The sequence below is a fragment of the Gorilla gorilla genome, chromosome 5 (genome assembly GCF_029281585.2).
Source record: "Gorilla gorilla gorilla isolate KB3781 chromosome 5, NHGRI_mGorGor1-v2.1_pri, whole genome shotgun sequence".
Taxonomy (NCBI): Eukaryota; Metazoa; Chordata; class Mammalia; order Primates; family Hominidae; genus Gorilla; species Gorilla gorilla.
The window spans coordinates 51,631,256-51,658,426 of NC_073229.2; the positions used below are offsets into that span (position 1 = coordinate 51,631,256).

At 51.8% G+C, this 27,171-nt stretch overlaps 1 long non-coding RNA gene across 1 annotated transcript; it reads left to right on the plus strand.

The window, feature by feature from the left end:
* Positions 1-167: 167 nt before the first annotated feature.
* On the plus strand, positions 168-25,214 carry LOC101128105 (uncharacterized). Its single transcript, XR_008680608.2, has 2 exons — positions 168-261; positions 21,106-25,214. It is a non-coding gene; the product is annotated as an uncharacterized lncRNA (long non-coding RNA).
* Positions 25,215-27,171: the final 1,957 nt, after the last annotated feature.

Below are 27,171 nucleotides of genomic sequence, written 5' to 3' on the forward strand. Positions count from 1 at the left end.
CATCCCCGAGGACCTCAGAGCACAGTCTTCCCCCCTCGGGGTTGGCAGGGGCAGCCTGGCGCGGGGTGGGGAGAGGGGCCGGGGCGGGGCCGGGGCGAGGGGGCGGGGCCGGGGCGTAGAGGGCCACCAGGTCCCTCCCCACACGCCCGCTGTCCACGCGCTGCGGCCTTGGAGTAACTGCTGTTCTTAAAGGCTGCCTCCGTCCTGCCGCGCGGCCTTTAGAGGGTTGGAGCTGGCAGAACCGTAACTCCCTCTCTGAGGGTGAATAAGGGCCTTGGTTGCCAGAAGGGCCCTCGGACGGGGACGCGGGATGATGCGGGGCCGGGAGATGCTTTCCTGGAGGCTGGGAAACCTGGAGGGAGACCCCCAAAACTTCTCAGTTCGCCGACCCCTTGGTCCCAGAGGGAGAGGAGGTGGGCTGTGCCTCAGCAGGGTCGCAGGCATTGCAGGGGCATCACGTTAGTCAGAGCATGTTGGCATGGAGGCCACTCAGCCCAGGGAGGCAGGACTCACGCCCCAAATGGAAGGCACGCAGTCGTGCCTGCCTAGAGGCGTTAATATTGTGCCACACTTTGGGGGTGAGGATCTGGCAACTTTATACCTTTTTGAGTTGTCTTTTCAAGTCTGTAGGATCAGCCCACAGCTTGGTTCCTGTGAAGTGAGCTTGCTGTGACTGCTTCTTCAGGGACAACTGTGGTCATCTTGGGGAGATGCCTTGGGGTCTGTGGCAAGAGGCAAAAAGGAGAATGTGTGATACTCAGAATGCATTAAAGCGTGCTCTTACAGAGCAGAAGTCAGCGGCTGCTCACCAGAGAGGGGCCTGGGGGTTGAGAAAAGCAAAAAAATGGATGGGCTTCTATCAGATTTCAACACTGATGAACTCCAGTTGGGGGGCAGGTGCCAGCCAGGGCTATTAAATAATAATAGGAGGGGCTGCCATAGGATGACAGGATGGGGGAGGGTGGGGAGGGGAAGAGGAAGGGGACGTGCTGCAAGAAGCCACCCAGCACCAGTGGTCTCATTAGCTTTTTGCTATCAGTCCTCAACTACATTTGGGGGACAGTTCCTGACCAGGCAATCTGTCAGCAAAGGGGTGCTGCAATCTGTCAGCAAAGGGAAGAGGGGAAGTTTGGGGTCTTAACTGGCTGTTTACTAAGATACCCAGAGGAATGCCTTCATTTGCATAATAAACCAGAGGAAAATTTGAGTCTGCCCCTGAGTTCCAAAGGTTCTGGGTACCAGGGCTTGAATCCAGCAGTGTGACTATTCGTGCCTCAGTTTTTTCATCCTGAAATTTGGAAAGTCATTCTTTCCATTGTGATATTCTCTAGCTAGAACCCAGAGAGGATAAGAAACTGCCTCATGGTAGCCTCCCAGGGGAGAAGGTGCTAGTAGGAGATGGCCTCAGAGCAGGGACTTCCAGCCTCCCATCCTCTGGTGGTCTGGGAGGATCACAGGATGTCAACGCCTTGCTCCTGTGGCCTTGATTCAAATTAGCTGTGGTTCAAGACTGCCTGTGTGGCACATGTGGATACGTGCAAGGTTGCTGAGGCAGTGCTGTGCCCTAAAGTTTATCTGCTTTCTCAACCCAAAGGCAGACTCCCTAAAGGGTAGCGAATGCCTCATTACCCACTGGGCCCTCCTGCAGCTCCTGGCATGGAACTGACACATAGTTGGCACTGGCAATGCACATGCACATACTTACTAGATGTTAAAGAAGTCCAGAACCAGAACCAGAGGCACATAAATAGGATCTGTATCAGCAGTGGGTTAGAGAAAGGGTGGGAAACTAAGTGAAATCTTAGAATGCATCCAAGGAAGTAGATCAATTTGAGCTTTAACTACTGGAGAATGGCCCCTGAGCAGGCCCCATTTGTTCACACTTATAGCTAATTGTATATACCTTTGAGGAATGCAAGAGCCGGCAGGAAATTCCCCTCCTCCTGAACCACAAAGGATTTCTGGGTGGGCATCGATTGTCTATGGGCCATGGCGTAAGACCCCCACCCCCCGACCCCCCGGCAACAAAAGTATCTTCTTGCTCCCTAAAAAAAAAATGTATGGAGACTACATATCCTTGCCTGTCTAGTCAGCCTTGGTTAATTTCATAAAGTAAAGGGGCCCTGAGCCTGCCTGCCCTGCCGAGTTTAGAGTTGAAAGGGAAACGTCTTTGAGGTGGAAACCAATTGCATGGATCAAATGGTCCTGATGGTGCATACAGCCTTAGGTTTGGAAAGAAGTGAAGGGCCTTGCCGCCTTGCTGGGGACTTGAGCCTCTCAGCCATTGGTGCTCTCTGGAGCTGCCCGCCCACCAGGGGCAATGGCCCTTGTTGGCCTCCAGGCCCCCTCCTTCCCTGGATGCTGTGCTGTTCTCCTCTTGGTCTTGTTTCATTGGCTGTGGCAGAAACTTTGGTCCCAACAAGGCCCAGGAAACAGACCCTAGCAAAGACCTGAGGCAACTGGGTGCCCCAGGACCACAGGAACTCATGTGTGCTGTGAGGGCTTTAAGAGCTTTGAAGTGGGGAGTCTCTGACGTGGATCAGGGCTATGGGTGCTGATGCTGTCAATAAGCCACACGCAAAGGTTGGGTCAATATGACTGCTTCTCAGACGCTCTTCGGAGGCAGACTCTCCCTCACCTGCCTGGCCAAATTCCCTCTGGGCAGAAGGACCCTAGGGAGCTTTTCCTGGCCCATGTGGCAGAGGCCCAGGCTCCCACTCAGACAATGACCCCTTGCTTTGCCCACTGAAAGAAGTCCCCAAAAGATGAGCTCTGTTACAAGCAGAACAGAAAAGAAACAGTGGGATTAGGGCTCCAAAAACCCTCCAGAACTATCAGAGAATTCTGGACAGTGGTCCCTGATGGCATCTGTGTTAGGGGCTGGGAACAAGAACCCCTCTCACAGGCACCTCTGCAGGTGGGGTTAAGACTGTCAAATACTGGCCGAGGCCAAGGGAGACTCTGTCATGTCTGAGGCCATAGGCATGTTTTCTTCTGGACTTCAGCGAGAGGCAGAGCCCCCAGCTCCATGCAGTCACCTCAGCTCTGCCTGGGAAGAAGCGAGGGAAGCCCATTCCTCCCCATCAGTTGGCCTCTGGGGAGGCAAAGTCAAGTATGTGATGGTTCCTTACCTGTGCAGGGAAAATGGAACTTGGGAGTCAGCTGTCTGAAGGCATCACTCCTTGTATGACTCTTGCAAGCCCAAGCTACCTGTTCCTGTACAGAAACCCTCCCTGGCCTCATCCTGTGGGTGACAAACCCACATATTCAGTTATTGCTGTTTTCTTCCTTCCTTGGATACTTGTCTCCAATAAATGTTTACAGTGGGACCCACAGACGAACCTCAGCCCCAAACATAAGATAGCTATGTCAAAAGCGGTCCTGGGACAGTGAAACCCCAGGGGGGTCAGGCAAAAACAGAAGCAAGCCTCTTGGCCACCTCCTCCCTTAGCCTTCTGCGTAAAGATGGACTTGCAGGAGGAGACCACACCCTGCAACTACAGAACCTCATGGTACGGAACCACCAGGGGATCCTCGCCCACGGCCCTGGGTGGAATTGATGTTGGGAAGATAGATTAGTAGTGAGGCGCATCACCCCACTATGACTCACCTCCTTCTGCCCCCACGCCTGTCCTTCAGACCATCTCCCTGCTGCAGCAGAGCCACTGAGTTCAGGGAGCAACTGTGGGCAGATGAAATTGGGCTGTGGTGGGTGTGGGAATCCCTGTGGACTTCCAAAAGCACTTCGGTTTCTGCCCTGCTTGGCGTGGTTCCAGAACCCAGGGTGGTGGCGAGGTGGGAGCTGGCAGAGCGCAGGGAAGAAGTTCCAGGATCAGAGCTCACCTTTCTGTTCTTCACCCTGATCTGTTCTTCCCTGATCAGTCCTCCCAGATTGCACTGGAGAGTGAGGCCTTTGCCTGTTTGGATTTGCTGCCTCGTGTGTTTCAAGCTGCCCACACTTCACAGGCTGCTTCGAAGCCCTCCCTACCCACCCAGTGAGAAACGCCCCTGGGGAGAGGCAGAGATGGGTCTTTTAGTCTTGCAGCCCTTGTTTGTTTAAAATGTCAGGCTGACTTCTTCTCAATCCCAGAAATATTTTACTGGCATGGCTTCAGCAAACATGACTCAAAGCCTAGAAGGACATGGCCAGATCTCACTGAGTGACCATTTAGTCCAACCTGAGGACTGATGTTAGAAGGAAAAATTCTTTCTCCAGGTCAAATTAGACTTCTGCAGATCAAATAGAATATCAAGAGAAGGAGGCACTTTGGCCAGGATGGGGAGGGGCTAAAGAGCAGGAAACAAGCTTGGGGCGAGCTGGAAATATGTGTAACACAGGCTTGTAGGAGCACAGGCTTCCAGTGGCGGGGAAATCTCCAATTGGGTGTGTAACAAAGACTTAAACCTGTTAAAACAAATTGATTAGCCAAAGATCTCTGCTCAGTGCTCTTTAAACTCTAACATCTGTTCCCAGTAAATAATTCACATAGCAGATATTAACTAGGAGGCTTAAAAGGAGGAGATGGCAGCTTAAAACATGCACTGAGATGCCTCTTTGCCTAAGAAATGCACACCCAAACCCACACCCAGGTGTTAAGGAAAAAGTGCTGATGGTGCTGCTTCCTCCTTCTGTCCCTTGTTCCAGGCTGCACACCTGGTCCTACCCCTGTCCCTAGTAGGCTGGCATCTTCACAGCTCCTTCCTCCCACCCCAGGACAAGTGCCCCTGGAACACTGGCCCACAGCCACAATAAGGGTGTCCATGGATTCCTAGGACTACAAGTGGTGGAAGGCAGCCCCTTCTCCAACCCTCCCTGTCACACATACACCCTCCCCTGCAGCAGGCAGACAGCTCTTGTTTGCTGAGGCTCTGCTGGAGTCCTCCTTACCTGTCCCTCACCAAGGGACAGATGCACCTCCGATAATGGGCAGAAGTTGGGTGTCAGTGATGGGAAGATTCTAGACCACTCCCTAGGAGATAGCCCCTTCTCTTCCCTTAAGCATCTCCCTCCCGACTTGGTTTTCTGGATATTCCAAGAATATCCTTTTCCTTGCCTCCTTTGTTCAGCAGTTTCCTGTGGAGTTCTAGTGTCTTCAGCATATCACCATTGCTTTCAACTTTGGAAGGAGCAGGGCTTCTGGGGACACCCAAGATATTCCTGGGCAGAGTAGGTGGCTAGCTTCTCCAGGTAGGGCAGCCCAGCACCTGTCTGCATGGAGTTGGAGCTGCCACCACCAGGCCTGGTCAGGGGCCCAGGGTAAATCTAGTTCATACTGTCTTCTCTGGGTGAATAGTTCGAGCTCACTGAGACTACCTGGGAATTGAGAAGATGCACAGGAAAAGTACTTTATACCCTCGGATGTCTACTCTCTATCAAACATTGCAAGAGTTTTGTAAGGACAGGGTGGCCTGGCTCCACACTCACTGGCAGGTGCTGCCCTCAAGGGGCTGCTCCTCCTTTCAGGTAGAAGAGGGTTTCTCAGGTTCTGCTGGTGAACCAAGGTCGCTGAGTACCATCTTCATTGGCATTGTAGCCCGTTTGACCCAAGGCTAGAACCCAGCCCGGGCTGGGACAATGCTTTCTGGCTGGCACCCAAAGCAACAGGTGGGAGAGCTCTGGTGGGAGTCATGTGTCTGCCCAGGTGAAAAGATTCCAGAAATTACCCACACATCATTTTCTCCGTGAATTAACTGAGCATTAATTCCTGAAAGCTTTGATCTCCAAAAGGGCCTGGCTTGATTCTTTCAGAATCTCTCAGTGCTGTGTTTTGCAATAGCCATTTTCCTTCTGATCAGAGGTCATTGGAATAGAACAGAACTGTATGGAGTTCTCTTGGATTGAGAAGTGGAAGAGTCACTGTGCGCTCTCTTATTCCACACTTTCAGAGCCAAAATCCAGAAAGAAGGGGCAGTAACCCTCATAGGTACTTCACTCCTGGGAAACCCCCTCTTCACTAGAGGTTGAGTCAGAGACCTAGTGAGTTCCTTGGACTCCTGCAGGCAGGGCTTAGTGGTTGGTGATCAGTGCGGATGGGCAGGAGGGTGGACTAAGCAGAGTCACAGTGGGCTTACTAATCTGTGCAGGGCTGCTGTGGCATGGGGGTAGAAGCTAGCTGGCTTCATTTTTGAAGAACTTTTAAGTCCATGAGACTCTGGCTTTCAACAAGGGTGTAGGATGGCCAGGGAAGTATGCCGGGCCTTGGCATTTCTATGTTAGTTGGAAGGATCAGGCTCGAGGCATCTAAACACAGACTTGGGCAGGTGCTGTGAAGAGAAGGACCATCTAACATTAGAAACTTCAGTGGAGGTGGTGAAGGATATGCAGTCTCCTTGGGGATAGAGGACAGAACTTCTTTCCTAGGGTGGAAAGGAGGGGGTCCCTTGGCTGGAGGGCAATGTGGCCTCTCTGGGCAGAGTGGGTTGTCCTTGGCTGGAAGGAAGGCTGAGGGGTAGCTGGGATGGGGCTCCAGACTCGGTCACATGTCCTGTCATTTAGAATGGCAGCTGTGGAAACCTCCATCTGACCAGTATTTGGAGAGACTTTAGATGGATGATGGGCTCAGTGGCCGATGGCCAAGTTAAGTGGCTCTCTTATCCACAGGGATCAGCATTTCTTAGCCTCTATTGAGAGGTGCCCTTACTCCAAGAGCAGAACACATGAAGTGAATGAAAAACTAGAACCCTTCCCCATGCATCCAGCAAGAAAGCATTGCCTGGCACACATTCCCGGACATGGTGGGGGCATGCCTCTGGAAGCCAGAGGTGGGCTTAGCTAGGCAAGTGTGGATTGGTCAAAAGCCAAGCTGTCCTGACCCTTGCCTGTCCCCCTTGCTGCGACCCAGAGGCTTACTTTCTCTCTCCAGTTACTGGTAGGAGGCATCTGAGTGTCCAGCTAAGGGTAAGCATGGCATCTGCAAAGGCAGAGTGTAGGGCTATAACCATGTAATCAGTGAGAGAGGGGGTAAAGGCCTCTGCATCCTGCTTCTTCTCCATCAGTGCATGCTGAACCCAAGGTCTCCTGGTCTCAGAGGGGCCAGTGCTGGGAGTGAGTGCTTTCCTGTTGTTATTTCTAGATTGGCTAGAAATGCAGGCAGGGCCAAGAGCACGTGTCTCATAAATACACATTCCTCTCCCCCACCGCCTGCCATCCTACCCCGGGCTTCCCAGGCCTCTTCTCAAGGCCTCTATGAAGTGCCTCACGGCCCTCTGGCCCAGGCCTGCTGTAGCAACATGGAGAGCTCTTCATCCTCTGCTTCATCTGATCAAACCCTGCCCTCTGTTCAGGTCTCAGTTCCAATGCCATTCCCTGGATAACACGTTTCCTTCAGGCAAGGCAGCTGCCAGGGACATGTCTGTGAGCCACTCCCTCATAGCACCCAGCACAATTTGAAACCCAACATTGATTTGTGTGATTATTTGATTAATGTCTCCCTCGCCTCCAAGACAGACCTCACCTAATTGAGCTGAATATCTTTCCCGGCCTCTGGCACTTAATAGGTACTCAATAAATATTTGTAGAATGCATGAATGCCAGGGTCGATGTGAGTTCTCTCCTTTTCCGCACACTCACCTGTGTAGCCCTCGTTCATTGGGCAGTTGGTTTGGATGACTTGGCTGCCCTGTACCACGAGGCGAGGTGGCCCAGGGAGAGAAGAGGGGTGAGGCGCAGAGGGAGTGGGAGGCCCGTCTGACTGTCATGGGCATAAAGGTGATGGGGGAGGAAACCCAGAGAAACTTACAGAACAACAGTGAAGGGCTGGCAGAGGAAGATGGCCCAGTATCAGGGGGAGGGGGAGTGAGAGGAGGTTCGAGAAGAAGACCAAAGGAGTAACGTAACGAGAAATGTCTGTGCCATTGCTGGGGGCTGGGGGCAGAGTTGGAAGGGGCGGGCAGGGCTGTTGCTGCAGATGCCACGAGGGAAACGTTATTGGGTGCTGGCCCAGGTGTGGGCAGAGGCACCCTCGAGGGCTGAGGTAAAGTGCACACCCAGCATAAAGAAAAGGGAACCGAGGGTTTTAAAGCTGGTGCAGCCTTTCTGGAGGGCCATCTAACAAAAAATATTTAAATAGAAATAAAAAGCAGAGCCGTTTTTGAGACTCTCTCCAACAGAAATAATACAGAACGCCGTGAGGATAAGCATAAAGGGATAGTTGTGGCAGCCTGGCAGTGTTTAAAAACATGGGGAACAACCTGAGTGCCTGCTAAATGGGGAGCCCTTACACTCATGGCACATCCACAGAATGGGGTGCAGTGCAGTCTCACAGAGTGTGGCTGGGCAGGTACACTGATCTGATGTGGAACCATGTTGGTACATGGCTTGAAATGAAGCAAGCTGCAGAATAATATGTGTACTGGGATCTCATATATGTTTTTGAAACCAACTCCTACTTATGTGCATAAAACTACATTATGTTTGCGTGTAGTAAACTCTGGAAGGACACATGCTCCACCTTTAACACCATTCAGGGCAGGGTGAGAGGAACTCACACATTTGACTCTTCAGTGTTCTTGAAATAAACATGGATTTCTTCTGTAATAAAAAGGAAAAGGAAAGGTTGTAGGATGTGGCAACGAAGAGGGGACTGAGTCTCTGGGGGATGAGACCCATGAGCTGGTGGGAGAGGAGGCCAATTATGCCAGATGAAATGGACAGGAAGGGTGGGCGGGCCTTCCATAGATTGGGAAGATCCTCCGATAATTCTGATAAATGGCAATTTTGAAAGAGGACGCTAGCTTAAGGAAGGGGGGTAGTGGAGGGAAGGTTTAAATCTAATGGGAGGTAGGCTGTGGGGGAGGGAGGTGAGGGCAGAAGGAACTTAACATAAATCAGGGGAGAGGGATACTTGGCTGCCGGGCCAGCCTGGGGTGAGCAGAAAGGCTGGCATGTCCCAAAGCCCAGGGAAAGGCATAACCCTACAAAAGGGCAAGGAGCACATTGGAGGTAATGGGAGACATGGACAGATGACATGAGGCTGGAGGGCTAGGGGGGAGTTCACAATTGATGGCCGAGGTGTTTATCAGTGAACTAAGAGTGGATGTTGTCAACTGATAGGGACGAGAGTTTGAGGGTAATGATAAACTCTGGGAATGGGAGGAAAAGGGCCAGCGGGAATTAGCAAAACTGACTGGTAGGCAGCAGCAGAGGGGGCCCTGCCCTGCTGAGCTGTGAACTATATATTTGTGATGGAAGAAACTGGTAGTTACGCATTTTTCTCTTAGCAGAGCTAAAGTATAAGACTTGAGAAAATGAAAGGTTCCACTGTTCCAAGGCTGGAGACCAGCAAGGCAAGCCCAGCATAAAGAAAAGGGAACCAAGGGTTTCAAACAGATTGACCATGAGGTAGAGAAAAACATGATATGTAACTGAAGAGCTTCAAGTTGGGATGAGCAGCCATAACGTGTTTCCAGAGAAGGGAGTGGTGGGAAGCCAAGGCGGGGGATCCACAGGTAATGCTGGGTTCAAGGTTTGGCTGTGGGGATGGGTTGCAGAATTGGAGATGAGCAACAAGTCCCGTTGGGGGTTGATACAATTGTTTAGGCTGAGCCGTATGGGGCAGAGATAAAACTGGTGAGTCTGAGGCCAGAGCTCTCCATTCATTCATTCAACAAATATTTATTGAGCATCTACTATGTGCTAGGCATTCTTCTAATAAGCTCCTGTGGGGATGTAAATGTGGAAGTACATCGGGTTGTTGATAGATGAAGATGGGAAGGAGATGGTCATGTGGCATGAGAGGGCTCCAAGAGGAAGAGGGAAGCATCAGCAAGAGGGGTTAGAATGGTCAGGAGCGAGAGCAAAGAAGCCAGTAAGGCACAGTCCTGGAGGCCTTGCCTGAGGGAAGATAGAAAAGAGAAGAGCCTTACTGTAAATTTCAGAAGACTTGGAAGAGGAGCCACCCTCAGGGAAAGACAGGTTTTGGATAAGGGGAAGAGACGCCAGGAAGCGAGTGTCTGCGGCTTCCTCATGCAACGTGGCCTGCCTTCCCAATCCCCTCTGGGCTCACAGGCTGCTACCCAGCCAAGGGGAAGGGCAGGGGAAAGAGCAGGGGACATCTGTCCTCAGATATCACAAGGCTCTATCCCCAGGATTATGGCACTCTCCTTTGTGACCAGCTCTGGATTTTGGCCCTCGCCCACTGAATGCAAGTACAAAGAAACAAGAAGGCTAAAGAGGAACGGGTGGAGCAGATACAGTGCCAAGAGACAGGGTTCCGTGAGGAGCCAGACATGGTGAACACAGAGGAGCAGAAGCCCCAGGACATTTCTGAGGGAAGAGGTAGATGAACACAGTGGCAGGGCTGGAAGACAGTCATACCCCGAGGAAAATGTGACCCCCAAAGAAGTCAGGGCTACTGCAGGGCAATCACTAGACACATCTGGTTCCACCAAGTCTTAGGGGATCCCGTTAGACGGCAGCAGTCCCTCTGATGGCTCCTTCCTGTCGTTGGGCCACTCTGAAGCATGAGAAAGAAGAGGTCCAGGGGGCAATGGTGGTTCAGCGGTGCAGAAGAGCCTGGGTGGAGGTGGGTGGTGATGGCCTGGGCTCACTCTGTGGCTCTCAGGGAGGCTGCCTTTCCTTCCACCTCGACACACTGCCCCTCTCCCACATTTTACTTTTCAGATTGAGCTCCACTTTTTAGTGTCACCTGCTTTTTCACCAGTCCCATTCCCTCTACCACCAACCTTGTCATTTGACTTGAGTATCCTGGTCTTCGTCATTTGGCTTGACTATTCTGGTCTTCATTCCCTGTCCCTTGAGGTGTGGGTGTGGCAGGTCCCCTATGCACTCATGTCCATCAGCATGACGATTGCAATCAAGTTCTGCTTTTTAGGTTCCGAAGGAAGCTGGAGATGACCTAGAGCCTTTGGCTTGTCCGCCTAACATCCGCTTGGGCAGGTGGGCTGCTCTGAGTCTGGAATGGTCTTTTTGGAATGGCTAGAGGCAGGAGCCATTTGTGGGGGTGTGGAAAGTCACTGGTGGAAATATTTTCCTCCTTTTGTCCTGGAAAGCCTTTGGGATGCCCTCAAGGCTGGGTGAAAGCCAGCCAGAAGGTGATGGGGTGTTGCCCCTTTCTTCTCCCAGCAGGGAAGGGGAGAGAAGGAGAACACGAAGTGAGGCATGGGAGTGAGACAATGGTGGGAAAAGAGGACGCTGGAAGGAGGATCTACTCTTCCAGTCTGCAGGTGGCCCCCGAGGAGCCGCAGTAGGTCATGGTAGGGGAGAATTACAGGCGGGGAAAGTGCAAAGCTGCTTAGAAGAGGGTCCAGGGTGGAAGGGTGGAAAGCAGAAAGTCCTGGAAGTGGATCTGCTTCCAAGGTCGGGAGTGGGAACGTGGACGTGTGCTCACCTCACCTGCAGTTCAACTCCAAGGGGCTCCTTTGAGGGGAAAGAAGGGACACCGTTGCGGAGAATAGGGCTCCTTCCTTTTTCCTCCCCACCTCCCCACTGCGCAAATGCTGGAGGTTTGAGTAGTTAGGGTTCTCAGAAGGGCCTCGCAGAGAGCACCAGTGGTTTATTGGGGGTTGGGAGGTGTGTCTTGAGGCTGGGCCATGAACTGGAAGTGTGGGGTGACTTTTTGCCTGGCCACACCCCCCAGCCACCCCTCCCGGGGCTTGGCCTTGGTCACAGCCCATTCTGGAGCCTTGGGCTCAGCTCATGAGTGCACACTGCTTTCTGCTGGGACCAGCAGTCTCACAGTTGCCTGGAAACCATTCTGGTTTTTCACAAACCTTTGCCTGCCTTTCATTCACCACACACAGGAAGAGCCTGCAGCTAGCAATGCTATGCACACTGTGTGGCCTGAACTGTAAGAAAGGCCATAGCTAGAGCTTCTGCCAGGGCAGGGGCACTAAGGACAGACTTGCAGTTCAGCCACAGGACTAGGCCTCTCTGCTGCTGAGCTCCCAGCAGGGTCCCACTGCTCCCTCCATTATCCTTATAGGGCTCTCTCTGAGTGGATCTAAACCCTTCTTCAAATTTATTTTTAGCATAGAATACTCTACAGACAGAAGAGCTTACCTGCTTTATTCAATGGGTTCTTGCAGCCCAAGGGATGCATTAGCCCTGATATCGTAGTATTCGTAGGCTGATTCATGATCCCTGCTGACATATCCTTAAAAGACTGGATAGATGCTACACACAGCTCAGCCCAGCCCTCTTCTTTCTAGAACACCCCCATCCCCAGCTGCCTGACACCCTTCTCTGGACTAGAAAAAGCCTTGTAACATCTTGCTTCACCGACAACAGAGTGAGTGGGTTTCCTGTGAGGAAACACCTTGCTTGGGTGAAGTGTCAGATGAGGCTATATTTTGCTTGGTTGTTCGTCCTCCATCGTTCTATTGGCCTCCTGTGCTCAGCGGCACCCGGATCCTCCTCCTTATCTCAGGGCCACACCTTACACTTGTCCACTCGGAATCTGTCATCTACTTCCCTGCGCCCTGGGCTGGTCCTTCTGCAGCTTCTCTCCCTGTGGTTGAAAATCTAACCACCCACTGTTGTCATTTCTCTTTTGTGTATCCCATTTCCCCATTGAAAATAGCATTCAATAAGACAGGTTCCAGCATGCCTCCTCTGACCACCCCACTGGTAACAGTTCTGCACTCAGAAACACACATGCTCAGCCCTGCTTTGGGGTTTTGCTTTTGGTAAACCATTTCTCTTATCCTTACAAATTTTTGAAACATCATCTTTCTGTCTCAGATTTCTTCCTCCTTAAAAACCCAGCCCCCAGGGACCTGCCTGTTTCATCTTTACCCCATGCCTCTAGTGGCTTTCTTGCTTAGCCAGGTGACACTTTTCAGACAGTTTAGGGACGGCACTGAGGTGGGAGGAAGGCAGGCTGTCTGGATCCTGCCCACCCCTGCCTTTCCCTTAGCCTTCCCTGCAGTGGTACAAACACACAGACCCTTTCAAGTGAGGGCTTCATTGGCAATTCGTCCAGACAATACAAAAGGAGAGTCAATAAGGGGAAGGGACGAAGGCTCCAGGAAGGTCACTGGGTCCTTCTAGTTTACTTCCTGGTCCCTACTGCAGTGTCCATGACGATCCTCAGTCTGTCTTGGATGTCTTGAATGGTGCTGATGTAGTCCCCCTGTTTCTGCTCTTTCTCACATTCTTCTCCAGGGCCTGTTCCCAGCAAGATCCCTGTGCCCAATATCTTGCATTTGCATTGGAGAGGCACTGGCTGCGCCAGGAAAATGAAGTCGGAGAGACATCTCTTCAGGCATCTCCCTGCTGGCTAGCGTGGGCTGCCTGCATCCCTCAGGGGAAGGCATGGCTCTGGCCTGGCTGCCCTCTCTGAGTCTGTTCATTGTATATGGAACCTTCTTTACCCACCTTGCACACCCTTGCTCTTTCAGGTTGTCTTCTACTCACGGCAGAAGGTCCAAACTTTTGTCATGATAAAGAGTCAGATCACTGAGCTCTGCCGAAAATACCTGGTTTGGTAGGGTTTCGGCTCCTGCTGGCTCCCTGGCGGATACAGTCCTTCTCTCCAGTGTCGTTTCTCAACCTCTTAAATCCAGGTTTCCTCTCCGTAAATGGAAAAACCTCATGCTCTGCCAGCAATTCTAATGCACCTTTCAGGCACTTTGGGAAGCGCACCTCACCTAGGATGACTCGCGCCCTGGAGGCTCGGGAAGGACAGACTGTTTGCTCTGCAGCCCGTCTGCCAAGGTTTTGCCGAGCTCTACGTTGGGTAGCTTGTATTGCGAAAACACTTGTTGGCTTATTTCCTAAATGCAAAATTCTAATATGCTTTGATTCAAAAGGAAACTCCCTGAGATTCTGAGGCCCTTCTGAGACCTCTAGGTAGAATGGCTGGATAGGAGGCCTGAATTCTGGGAGAAGAGTGGGACCAGGGATGGGAGAGGTGTGAGAGTTTCCCACATTCTGTCTTAAGAGAGAAGCCCCAGAAGGAAAGAGATTAACCCAGAATTTTGGAGAAAGTTGTCATTAAGAGGCAGGTGGAGGGACTGGTTAAAAAAGGGTAAAAAAATGGTGGGGTCGGGTGTAGAAAGGGAGCAATTAGGAAAAGTGGCACTCCAGGAAGTTAAGGGACAAGTCTCAACAGACAGCATGGGTGGCAATGTCAAATGCCACCTAAATATTATGTGCTGGAGGCCTGAGCAGTGTCCCGTGGATTTAGCAAGGCTGCTGGTGAGCTCAGCACAAGCTGCTGCTGTGGGGTGAGTGGAGGGCACATTGTTGCCCCCAGGAGGGAAGGAAGGAGTGGCCCACTAGCAGCCTTAGTGGAAGATGCCCTAGAGAGGAGAGGGGTTGAGGATTTCTGGATCGAGGGAGAAGACTGCAGGGCTGAAATCCTGGAGAGGCTGGGGAGGAGGGTCCAGGGCCAGACCTTGGGAGAGAGGAGGCCCTGTCAACTGGTACATGGGAAGGTCAGGAGGCAGGCGAAGGCCGCTGGGCTCTGGGCCCTACTTTCCTCAGTGAAATAGCTGCTGAGGATATTTTCTGAGTGTCTGGCTAGTGGTTGCAAAAACCCCAGAGGAGGTTGCAAGAGGTGAGGCAGCTGATCAAAGCAAGTGGAAGGGTAGGCCCCGAGGCCCAGCTGGAGAGGGAGGCAGAGGTTCTTGGCGCTGTGGCTGTGCGGAAGCAGCTTTCCTGCAGCCTGAGTGCCTGTGGAGCTGGGGTGGGAAGGCAGAGCGGACACTAGCCTGGGTTGGGGATTGTAAGGAGGCTGAGCTGAGCTGTAGGGACAAAGGCCCAGCGATGTGGATGCTGGCGAGAGTAGCTCCAAGAAGTGAAAGAAGGAAGGGAAGCCTGGATGTTGAGAATCCAGAGAGACCCTGGAGCCCTCCATGAGGTTGGAAAATGGGAACTTTTTTCTTTTTTTTTTTTTTACAATGACTATTTGATTATCTTTGTAATCAGAAAAAAAAAGTTGAAAAGTCAAACTGCCTGAATGCCCGTTAACAGTATAATGGATAAATAAATTGTGTATTTCTACAATGGAATACAACTGCATGACACGGCTTCCAAACCTAACTGTCTCACATAAAAGGGCTAAATATTATTAGCAATCATTTGTGTAAGGTTCAAAAAACAGGCAAACATAATCTGTGGGGTTAGATTCCAGGTTAATGATTATGTTTGGGGAGGGAGGTCACAGGAAAGTCCAGGGAGGGAGGCTGGTACTATTCTGATTGCTGACCTAGATGCTAGTCACATGGGTCCAGTCAGTCGTTGAAATGCACTGGCCTGGAAATTTATGACACGTGTGTGCATTTTTCTGTGTGTTTGTTCTACTTGCATCAAAAATTGACTTAAAACCAAAAAGACTAACATGAAGCAATTCCACTGGGGTTCAAGGCCAGTCACTTCTGCAGTTACCTGTAATAGATGTTGGTCCACCCTGTGGTCAGCCAGAAACGGCAACTGTCAAAGTGGTGGTGATCCTTCCTGTCCCCTGCTCAGGGGAAAGAGCCTCCGCCTCTGTCCCGGTCCCCTGCCCTCCATCCAGATGGTCAACCACACCGTAAACATGGAAGGCCATTTCCCTTCCGGAAGCCTCTGCTCTCCACCCATGGCTCTGCAAGTTGCACCCTGCACTGGGGGGCTCATCTGTGGGGCAGAGACCCAGCCCCAAGCAGCAGGCTGAGCAGGGTGCCAGCTGCCCTGGATCCACCCAGAGGGGGATACCTTTTTGTAATATACGCAGAGATGTGCAGTGGATTCAAAACAGCCCTGCTGTGGGTTTTGGGGGCAAATGTTCCTGAGGCCTTGCAATGTCTGGACCAGAAAAAGGATTCTGAGGCTTTCATAACAGTGTTAAATTAACAATAGTCACAGTGCCTATGGTGGGTAAAGAGGGTTCTAGTGCTCAAAGTTCTTGGGTGTACATCATCTGTGACCAGGGCTTTGCCCAAGTTCTGGCAAGAAGGGTAGAGGCATCACTCCTGGCTAAAGTGTCTAAGGTTTCTGGAAGACAACCCGGGGTGGCCAGGCTCTGGATGTGAGAAGGCCGATTTGGACAGGGTGCTCCATGTTGCTTCTCCCTCACCTCTGTGTGTCATCGGCAGACTGGATGGACGTCTGTCATTCATTTGCAAAATGTGTGTGTCTGGGGTTCTGTGTGTCCCGCTCTCATTCTAGGCTGATGGAACTCTTCTGTAGCCCTGAACATTCTTTAATTCCTGCTTCTGAGGTCTGTGAGGAGCCCCTCAGGTGTGGGTGGGGAATGAGGCCCCCTCTCCAGCCCTCTTTCCCAGCAGGCTCCCTGCTCCCAGTGGCCTCTAAGGCTCTGCATTTAGCTGCCTGTGACATCCAGTTATGGGCCTAGTCTTTTTGTTCTGCAGGACGCTTTTTGTTTTGTTTTGCTTTGTTTTGTTTTTTTCATTTTCAAATATTCTCCAAGGCTTCCTGTGGAGTTTTTGCTCTTTAAACAGTTCCTTTTGATATTTTTCCTTACCAATGACCACATTTCATCATCATTCCTCTTCCTGAAATGAGGTATTTTAGGGGTATATTTGGGGCCCACTCTGCCACCACAGCATTAAATATTATTATGTGGGTATCGGGAGCCTCAATGCCCCATCACAGAGCCCACCTACTCCAGGGTCTGTCACTTTGGAGAATGAGCCCAGTTCCTTTCCTCTCTCTGTGGATTTGAAAACTCTATATTTGAGGACGCTGCCAGGTGTCTTAACAAAGAGCCGCACCTCGGTGTCTCATCCAGATGAGAGAGTTGGCAGTCGGAGCCAAGAGAAGGACATTTCATCCCGAGGGTGGGTGGGAGTGGCCATGCTCAGGGACGACGCATTGAACTAATCACCCAGAAAAGTGATGCCCCTGGAAGGGCAGCCTTCTAGGAAGCTTTGGGGACATTTCAGGGCAATTAATAAGATGGGATATCGTGATTAAGGAGGACACAGCTTTGCTGCAGCTGTTTGCTTATCTACGTACAGTAGAACTGTGTGTTTAACCGACCCGTGGGCACCTCCTAGTCTCTTATCTTGCTGCAGAGTTTTTACTCTGTCGTGGCCCCTCACCACTCACCAAGGCCAACGCCTGAGTTCTTCCACTCGCCTTCATCGATACTCCACGCCAACCACTCCGTGTCAACACTCGCTTTTCTAGTCTGGTGGCACTTGTGGAGAGATTATTACATACTTGGCTTTTCTGCCACGCCCCAGGCCTGTCAGTTGTCAGATTAGGCAGATCAATTTTGTTGTTGCCTCCCTCTTTTTGAATGCCTTTCCATGTCTTCCTGATCACTGATTGTCACAGGGTTGGTGGCCATCAGAATCTCATGCAGTTTGATGCTGATTTGTATTTTTTTCCTATTTTGGTTGAAAAACTGCCCTGATTCACGCTTCACTCCCAGCAGCTTAGAGCCATTCGTCCAGCCTTTGCGTTTGGTCTCAGAGCCCCACTGTGTCTTGCAGCTTGCAATGGAAATGAGGATGTACAGGAGAGTAGGATGAAAACACTGGGGCTGAAATGCACATCTCCAGGCATGGGGTGGGAGGGATAGAATGGAACTGCTGTGTGACCTGAAACAGCCTCAGGCCTGTGGAGAGGGCGGCAGTGGACGCTTGCTAAGTATGGATTGATTTGGAGCTGGAGATCCTGGAATCCAGGAGCAAGTGAATAAAGGGGCTAAGGAGATAGCGAGGGGGAGGCCGAGAGAAGCAGCCTGAGAAGATGCAGACCTCCATGGCGGTTCAGGCCAGCTCAGGGAGGCTGAGGGACAGGCATTGGGCCTGGGGGGCAGCGGGGAAGGATGCCTGGGAGATGAGGCCACACTTTTGGACCACATGTGACCAAAGGATCAGCAATCCAGTAGAAACCTGTCTTCTGCAGCCACTGTTTTGTAGCTCTGCAGGCTGCCTACTCTGGGGGCCTTGTCTCTGGCTGTGGCTCCAACTCCTGCCCTCCCCTCCCTACCTGCTGCCTGCCTGCCTGCACCAACCACAGTCCATGTCAGCCCATTCCCAGGCAGGCGGTAAGCACCTCTTCCCTGGAAACTAAGGTGGACACACACTGCCTGTCTCCCTCTGCCTGTCCCCAAATCCAGTGACCTGAGCTCCTGCAGCCAGAGCCTCTCCTGACCTGTTCCTTATCCCAGCAGCTCTCAGCTGGTGTGGACTCACAGGCCAACCACCACAGGCTTTGGAGGCACACAGAGGACCCCAGAGGCAGAGCCTCATTTCCCGCAGGATTGTCCTCTGCCCGGTGCTAGGGATTCCATGGTGTCATTCAAGAGTGCTGCGACATTTTTTATTCTTTGGTATCTAGGAATCTGCGACTTCCCACTTTTCTTTCTCGTTCTCTGTCCACTCTTTAAGGCCTGGCTGGAGCCCTTCCCCTTCACGAAACCCCTTTTGTCCACTCCAGCCCACACAGTCTCCCCAGTCCACTTTTTTTGCAGCCCAGATTCATTTAGCCTTTATTATGCTCTGTTTAGGCGTCACTCTGTTTTACTCTCTAAGAGTTCCCTAGGCATTCTTTTTCTTTCTAGCAAGATGATAAACTTCTTGAGGACAAGGCCTTCTGCCCCACCACCCCCCTCCTGACCTGGGGGGATAAATGAAGGGTTTTGGTAGCAATCAGGGAAGCTGGCCTACATGCTGCTTGCCTGTGTATGTAATGGTGGCTGATGGTTCAATATTAATGGATACTGAATAAGCCTGGCACCTGCTGGAGGCAGCGATGACATTTGCTCTCACAGCAGATGACAGGGTGATTGATGGCAGGCATCTCTGGGTGGAAGCGATGAGTTCTCCAGGGGTGATGAAGGGGTTAGACTGGGTGCTTAGGGCCCTCAAGGGACCTCAAGGGAATGTAGAGAAGCCTCAGGCAACCCAGGGTCAGGGGTGAGGGGACCAGGAAGAGAAAGTCCGCTCAGGAAGGGTGTAGGCTCGGACACTGTAGGAGACAGATCCAAGAGGCTTCCTAAGTCAGACCTCTTGTCTAAATTGGATGGGCTGAGAGCTTTGGAGTCACTGCTTTGCATACGAGACCATGGGGACATAGAATCCGTCATTATCCCTGCCAGCTCAGCTCAGAGGTCAGAACTGAGGAGGGAAGTGGTCAGGTTTAGGGTACAGGGAGAGAAGGTAGGACGTCCCCTCCAGGGCCTAGAGCTGGGGCCCACAGCCAGGCTCTGGCATGCCTGAAAACAGGGCACATCCCAGGTGGTCGGTAAAGACACGTGGGATTGAACTGAACAATGAGGGATTAATAGATTCTTCTTAAAATTGTCTTATGGTTTAAGGAGGGAACAGAACAGAGTAGGAAGTAGGGGACAGGAACTCAGATGTGATTTTAGCCAGGGCTTGGTTTAAGCTGTTGTGCTTCTTCTCTTGTGATACTAGTTTGAGCCAAGGGCAGCAGGGGCTGCTCCTGGTGAGAGGACGTGGGCAGGGATCCCATCAGAGACAAGCCAGGCAGACACTGTCCAGAGAGGCCTCTCAGGAGGCCAGGACAGCCAGCTGCTTCTCCTTAAGGAGGAGGCCTCTGCTCCACCCTCCATTCCTCCTCCCCTGGGCCTCTCTCCCTTTCTCCCTGTGAGATCTTCTGCTACTCCAGCCACAGGAGGTATAGATCCATTCCCAGAACAAAAACTGTCTGGCTGCTCCTGAAACACTTTTTCTCCTGTGCACTACTGGCTAATCCTCATGCCTCCAGCTCAGCTTAGACATCCCCCTGGAAAAAGTCTTCTCTGAGTTCCTGTGGCTCCTGGGCCCATGCCCAAGGCTGCCCCGTCACACTGGTCCCCGTATTTTCTTCACAGCACTTATCATTGTCTGAATTTATCTCATCCACCTCTTCTCTTTGTTGGGTATCTCTCTTGCTTCCTTAGAAGGGAAGCTCCATGCAGGGTTGTGGTCATTCTCGACCATGTTGTGCCCCAGCTTCTGGAACAGGGCCCACATAGACAGTGGCCAGTGAGTATTTGTTGAATGGATGAGTGGGTGGATGACAGCACTTGGGAAGGCACCAAGTCTCGAGTGGGGTGGGATTGGGGTGGGGTCCTAGCAAACCTCCTTGTCTCTCATCCAGGACAGAATAGAGCTGTCCTGTCGGGGAGCTGCTCACTGGGGAGAGGGCCTGTTGGGCCCTGGTAGAAAATCCATTCTGGGCCTGGGCCGGCCACTGCTTGCCCCCTGACAGATGGTATGCTAAGCAATCTGTGAAATGGGATGCAACACAAGTTTCATTTGAGCCTGAACCCCCAGAGGCAGGGAGAAGAACCAAAAATGTGTAGTCCTGCTCCCCTACCCAGGCACAGGCCTGCTGCCCTCGAGGGCCAGACAGTGCAGAGGGGACTCTGAGGGTCGGGGAGAGAGAGGCGTGGTCCCCGGCCTCTGATGGAGTGGGAAGTGTGGTGCTGTGCACAGTGAACCTATGGGGTTTACTAGACAGCGGCCAGTCTAGCAATGGGCAGCAGGGAGAGAGCAGGGTTTCCAGACAGGCCTTTAGTTAGGTGCCCAGGCACAGGCAGGGCTGTCACACCTGTCTGCCCCGGCCCCCGAGCATTTTGGGGATTTTGGATGGAGGCTCACCCTGACCTCTTTCCAGCTTTAGCACGAGAGTCCCAGCCCCATTTTCTTTCCTAGCTAACTACACCATCACTGCCACATCAGGGCCCCCAATACAATGAGGAGTTAAAGGAAAAGAGGCTACCTTGAGATCCCCCTCTACCCGCCAGCCCACATGGTTCCCCCACCTCAGAGTTCAGGAAGTATTGGTAAATGGAGGCAGGAGTGGGGCAGGGATCCTCGGGGGAAGATCTTAAGAACTTCACCATGGAATTAGCTGATGACACTGGTGTCTTTCTTCTAAGGGGTGCCTATCCTTTTTCTATGCTTGCTAGGGAGCTTGAATCTTTTCTTTTTAAGAGAGAAAATTTCTGGGCTTGGGAAAGAGGAGCCTCAAGCTGACACTGGTCTGAGTGGGAAAATTTGGGGCTGAAGTCCTTCCCTTGAAAATGTGTCTGCTGGGCAATGCTGAGCAAAATTCCACAAAGGAGAGAAAGGGTGGAGGAGGGCAGATTGCCCTTCACCTACCTCTGCGTCTTCTTTGCCTGCCCAGCCTTAGCTGGGCCCCACAACACTAATGGAATTTCCATCCTCATCCTATAGCATCCCCAAAGAACATTCAAGTCTGAGCCTCAAGGAGCCTCTGGGACTTGGTGTCTAGATCCAGGAAATGGAGAATGAGCCGTGACTTTGGATGCTTCACCCTTGACCATCAGGCTCGGAATTGGTGAGCATCTCCCACATTACCGTCTCCAACGGAACAAGGTGCCCCATTGGACATTTCCTCTGCATGGACCAGCCATTCTCCAAATCTGCCCCCATGTCACCCCAGCTCCCCATCGCAGTCACTTCTCACTCCTTGTCCCCTGTCCCCCTGAGTGACAGGACTCTTGCCAGTTAGGTCCTGTCCCTGTTTCTGATCTTGGGTCCATTCCCCATGGTCCCTTTCTTGCTTGTGCCTTGGGATCTCAGGCCTGTTGAAGTAGGAGGCAGGACTCAACTTCAGACCAGATTGAAGACTGGCTGACACAGAAGAGGCACCAAAAGCACCTCTCTCTCCATAAGACATGCCCACCAGTGCCACGGCAGTTTACCATTGCTATGGCAATGCCCAGAAGTTCTCACCCCTTTTCCAGACATTTCTGCATAATCTACCCCTCAATTGGCATGTGATCAAAAGTGGGTGTCAAAATGACTGTGGAACTGTCCCTGAGCTGCTACTCTTGACATGCTGGTTACAGGGTAGCCCGGCTCTGCAGGGACAGTCACGGAGCTGAAAAACTGCTGCCTAATGAAGCTGTTTTCTTCTACCACCGGCTCACCTTCAAATTATTTCCTGAGCGAACTCAAGAACCTCCCTGGGCTAAGCCCCAGTTTTGGGGCTCGCCTGCCCTTGCATCACAGCTTCCTCTTCTGTTCACAGCTGCAACCGCCTACTCAACCTTCTGCGGTTCCTCTCCCTGCCCCTCCACAGTGGCTGCTGATGGGAGCTCTGGCTCCCTGCGTTTTCACTATCTCCCAGTCAAGTGCAGAGTCCCTGTGCAATTTAAATGCTTCTCAGCTAAGAACAGAGAAGGGGACAGCATAAGGATATTCAAAAGATTCAAGAAATCTCAAAAGTGATCACAAAACATTTGTCTCTGACCAACCAGAAACATCGATGGGTGAGAAGGGCATTTCCTCTAGCTGAATTCTTCATGGGTCTTCAGGCTCTGTTTTCACTTTGGATTTTCTGGAGTCTCCTGAAGGTTACCTGAAATCTTGTTGGTCCTGAATATTGTATGTGGAGTCACAAGCTGCAAGAAGTCAGTGGGGCTGGACGGGAGCCAAAATCAGAGACTCAAGCAGCACAGCTGGGCCCCATTGAAAGTGAGGCCAGCTGTCCCAGTTGGAAGCTGGGGTGTAGAGCTGGGGATGGGTGGAGGCAGTGACAGGGTCCATGTATTGGTCATTCAGACTCCCCAGCAGCCTCAGGACTCGACTCCCACAGGTCAGAGAAGAGCTGGTGGAGGGCCTTATGCAAACCTCAGTGGGTGATGCAGGAGGGAGTTTTCTGAGCAGGAATGCCAACAAAAAAGGCCTTCAAAGGAGGGCCCTGCTTGGGACAATCCTGCCTCTTTATGGTCTGGTTCACAGGTTCCCCTGGGTGGGGTAATGGAATCCAAGCTAAGGTGTCTGACTTCAAAAGTTTTCAGAAATGCCACTTTTGTAAGAATCAGGGATTGGGTTTTCTGAGATGCAAAACATCCTTGTTAAGGGGTTAAAGCATCCTTAAGCTGTTTAGGTTTCTGGGGATACATAGACCTAGGAAGTTAGAGCAGGTGAAGTTAAGGGGGATGGGAACTAAGAATTAGCTCAAAATAGTCACCAATGCAGAAACCCAGGCACTTGGGACCCTGACAGTGGGGAAGGCAGAGGAGTAACTGTGGGGACTTGGGCACCCTATTAGCAGAATGGGGTAACAGAGAGGGCAAGAATTGCTTCCCAGGAGACTGGGCTGGGAACAGGAAGGGGACTAAAATGCTGTCCCTGGCTGAAGAGTGTGGAGGTATAGAGGAGCTGGTGGCAGGGCTCTGAATCCATACACAAGAGCAAGGACCAGTGGTTTCAAGGTGGGATAGGGCTTTGATGTCTTCATGGACTTAGGGTAACATTCACCACCATGGTGAATTCCACAGAGGAGAATTCACACAAAGGTCTCGGACCAGCCAGTTTCCATGTGAAAAAGCCATCTGGGAGCAAGGGAACAAACCCAGGAATACAACTGTATTGGGGGAAATTCAGCCAGATATAGGGCAAAATTCACCCCCAATATTTCACGTAGGTTCTTTTCTATTTTCCGTAAGTGTCGGCCGGTCTGAGAAATAAAGGGACAGAGTACAAAAGAGAGAAATTTTAAAGCTGGGTGTCTGGGGGAGACATCACATGTCGGCAGGTTCCGTGATGCCCCCCGAGCCGTAAAACCAGCAAGTTTCTATTAGTGATTTTCAAAAGGGGAGGGGGAGTGTATGAATAGGGTGTGGGTCACAGAGATCACATGCTTCACAAGATAATAAGATATCACAAGGCAAATGGAGGCAGGGCGAGATCACAGGACCACAGGACCGGGGCGAAATTAAAATTAATGAAGTTTCGGGCATGCATTTTCATTGATAACATCTTATCAGGAGACAGGGTCTGAGAGCAGACAACCGGTCTGACCAAAATTTATTAGGCGGGAATTTCCTCGTCCTAATAAGCCTGGGAGCACTATGGGAGACTGGGGCTTATTTCATCCCTACAGCTTTGACCATAAAAGACGGCCGCCCCCCAAAGTGGCCATTTCGGAGGCCTACCCTCAGGGACGCATTCTCTTTCTCAGGGATGTTCCTTGCTGAGAAAAAAAATTTAGTGATATTTCTCCCATTTGCTTTTGAAAGAAGAGAAATATGGTTCTGTTCCGCCTGGCTCACTGGCGGTCAGAGTTTAAGGCTATCTCTCTTGCTCCCTGAACATTGCTGTTATCCTGTTCTTTTTTCAAGGTGCCCAGATTTCATATTGTTCAAACACACATGCTCTACAAACAATTTGTGCAGTTAACTCAATCATCACAGGGTCCTGAGGCGGCATACATCCTCCTCAGCTTACAAAGATGATGGGATTAAGAGATTAAAGTAAAGACAGGCATAGGAAATCACAAGGGTATTGATTGGGGAAGTGATAAGTGTCCATGAAATCTTCACAATTTATGTTCAGAGATTGCAGTAAAGACAGGCATAAGAAATTATAAAAGTATTAATTTGGGGAACTAATAAATGTCCATGAAATCTTCACAATCCACAATTATTCTGCCATGGCTTCAGCCGGTCCCTCCATTTGGGGTTCCTGACTTCCCACAACACAAGTGGAGAGAGAGGTGGCCTGACATTATGGCTAAGTTGATATGGAAGCATTCTGGTTTGTTCTAGAAAAAATGAAAGAGGTGGTGCAGGTAATCATCAGCTCCTGGTTCTGTAGCAAGGCTTTTGCTGCAATCCCAGGAGGTAGCAACCTAGGCTTTGGTTCTGAAAGAAGAGAGTCTACCTTCCTGAATCATTTTTAGGAGTCTGCTGATGGCCAGGCTTGGTGAGTTGGACTCTGTAAAGAATTTTTATTTAAGTGAGGTCTGGGTAGGAAAAGAGAAGGGAAAAACTTGACCCAGCCTGCACCAAAGGATTCTGGGAAGGAGAATAAAGAGAAAAACCCTTCTTCATGTTTCTGCTTCAGAGCAGGAGAACCATCACAAGCTAAGTAAAGTCAATGAAGGGCGAGTGGCCCTATGGCCACCTGGGCACACACCTGCCCCTTGGCCACCTTGCATAGGCAGGCTGAGGAGGTCACTAAGGCTTGGTTTTCCTGACCTGCCCTGATTCCATGTGCTGTAAGCAGGACCCAGGAGGCTGTGTGGCTACAGAGGTGCCCAGCATGGTGGGGGTCACTTCAGTGTGGACACTAGACTGGACCGCGTGGAACTACAACCAGCTCAGAGCACCAGCCAGAGTGCTGTTCCGGCCAGAAGGAGGAGCCACGACCCACACCCAGGAGGACAATGAGCCCCTCTCTGCAGACAGGAGCCAGCCACACCTGGGGTCTGGGGAGACTCTTCCTGATTCCAAATGAACTTTAAGCCAGACTGGGCATGTGAGCAATTTTTTAAAAGCAGTCAACCAAATAAAGGAATGCCATTTTCTTTACCCAGTCATTGTGTTGGTTAAAGGTTGCAGACCTGGCTGCCCCGTGCCCACCATCATTATCAGGGGATGTAGCTCTTCAAGCTCCAAGAGGCTTCCTTGGCTGCCAGCATCCCCTGGTCTTTTCCAAGGTGTTGACAGGGTCTTTAGTGTTGAGAAACAGGGAGCAAATTGCTGACATTGAAAAACGGGGCCCAGCCCCAGCCAGGCCTTGGGCTGTAAGTCCCGTGTCCTGCCAGACAGGCTAGGACCCAACAGTCTGGTGGATCAGCCAAATGTGCACCTTTGGGCTTGGACTTCAGAGGCTGAGCCTGGCTCACGACCACCAGCTCACACCCCCCAGCTCACGGCCCCCAGCTCGGGTTCCAGATGACCTCAGGAGGCTGGGTCAGGGGACTGCCTCCTCAGGGTCAGGGGACAAGCCTTGTGGTCAGTGGGTTTCCATGGCAGCCCACAACCAAGGGGAGTAGGGCCAGACAAGAGTCAGCGATCACACACTAACCCCTCCTCCAGGGCTGGGGAGAACTAAGGGAGCCTCAACCCAGACTGAAGGTTACACCATAAATTAACAGACACTGATAGAGCCTGGGGACCTCCTGACTGTGCTCCCGGCCTAGGACTGTGCCTAGAGTGGGGTCTCCAGAGCAGGGATGATGGCACAGGTTGGGGGGTGGGGGCGGTGGGGAGGAGATGCCTCATGTCCGCAGTGAGGAGCCACGACATCCCAGGAGAGTGGAAAATCTCCCCTGGGACTTGCTCCATGGGCCAGGCATAGCAGCCATGCCCACTGCTATGTGGAGGTAGGCAGTCCAGGGCTGGGGCCCAGGCCATCGGGACCCCATCCATCTTTCTGCTATCCTTAGTGTGTCACCTCCATCTTCATGGTCACAAGTGCTGATGTTCCTCAAGGCCCCATGCCCAGAGGAAAGAGATAGAGACCAAAAGGCAGGCTGGGCCTGTTTAGGCCTCACACCTTTTGCTCACATCTCCTCCAGCAGTGCCACCTTGGACATTCCCTGAGCGCAGTCACTACTGATGGCCAGGGAGGAGGGGTCCTGGGCACAGCATCCTGACCATGTCTTGACATAGCTGCCTCTGCCATCAGCTTTTCCCCAGGCCTCCTTGTCCCCTCCTACCTCCCTGAAAAGGCCCCTCATGTTGAGAGCAGAGTCGTGGCTTCACCAACCTTCCTGCCGATTGGGCTGTTACTGCAGAGTCGGTGGAGGGTAAGAAGGATGGTCCCTGCCATTACGAGAGGGCCCTGCAGTGCAGTGTTTCAGGATGGGGCCACACAGAGCATTGGAAAGCACAAAGGAGAGGAGCAAATCCCAGCCTAGAGGGGGCAACAGGCAGAGGGAGCTTCCAGGAAGTAGAGATGTCTAAACTAAGACCTCAAGGGTGGACAGGAGCAAGCCAAGTGAAAGGATCTGGGAGGGCAGCGGATGACATTAGGAGCTGGGAGGAACTAGCTGGGGTGTTGCCTGAAGAAGTTGGGGGCAGGTAGGCCAGTGTACACAGGGCTCTGTGGGCCCAGCAAAGAGGAGTGACCAGAGGCAGGATCTGGTGTGGGCTGGAGAAAGGCCTTGGCCTGCAGGTGGCACAGGCCAGGCTGGAGGCAGAGGGCTGTTTAGGAGACCATTTCGGTTATAAAGCAGGGATGACAGAAGCTGGGCTCGGGAAACTGATGGAGACAGAGACTTGGAAAACACAAGGCTTAAAGACTGATGAAGGGGTAGAGGTGGCTAGTGAAAGACAGACAGACAGACAGACATAGGGAGAGAGATGGACAGAGACAGAGAGAATGCAAGCCTGGGGCAGCCAGGTGCACAGTGGTAGCTTGTGTGGAGGGAGAGGATGGAAGAAGGGGGCAAATTATAGGCAGAAGAGGCCATGTCCATTTGCAAAGATTGCGTGCAAGACCCTGGAGGCCCCTGAGGAAGAGAGATGGAAGATGTGGGTA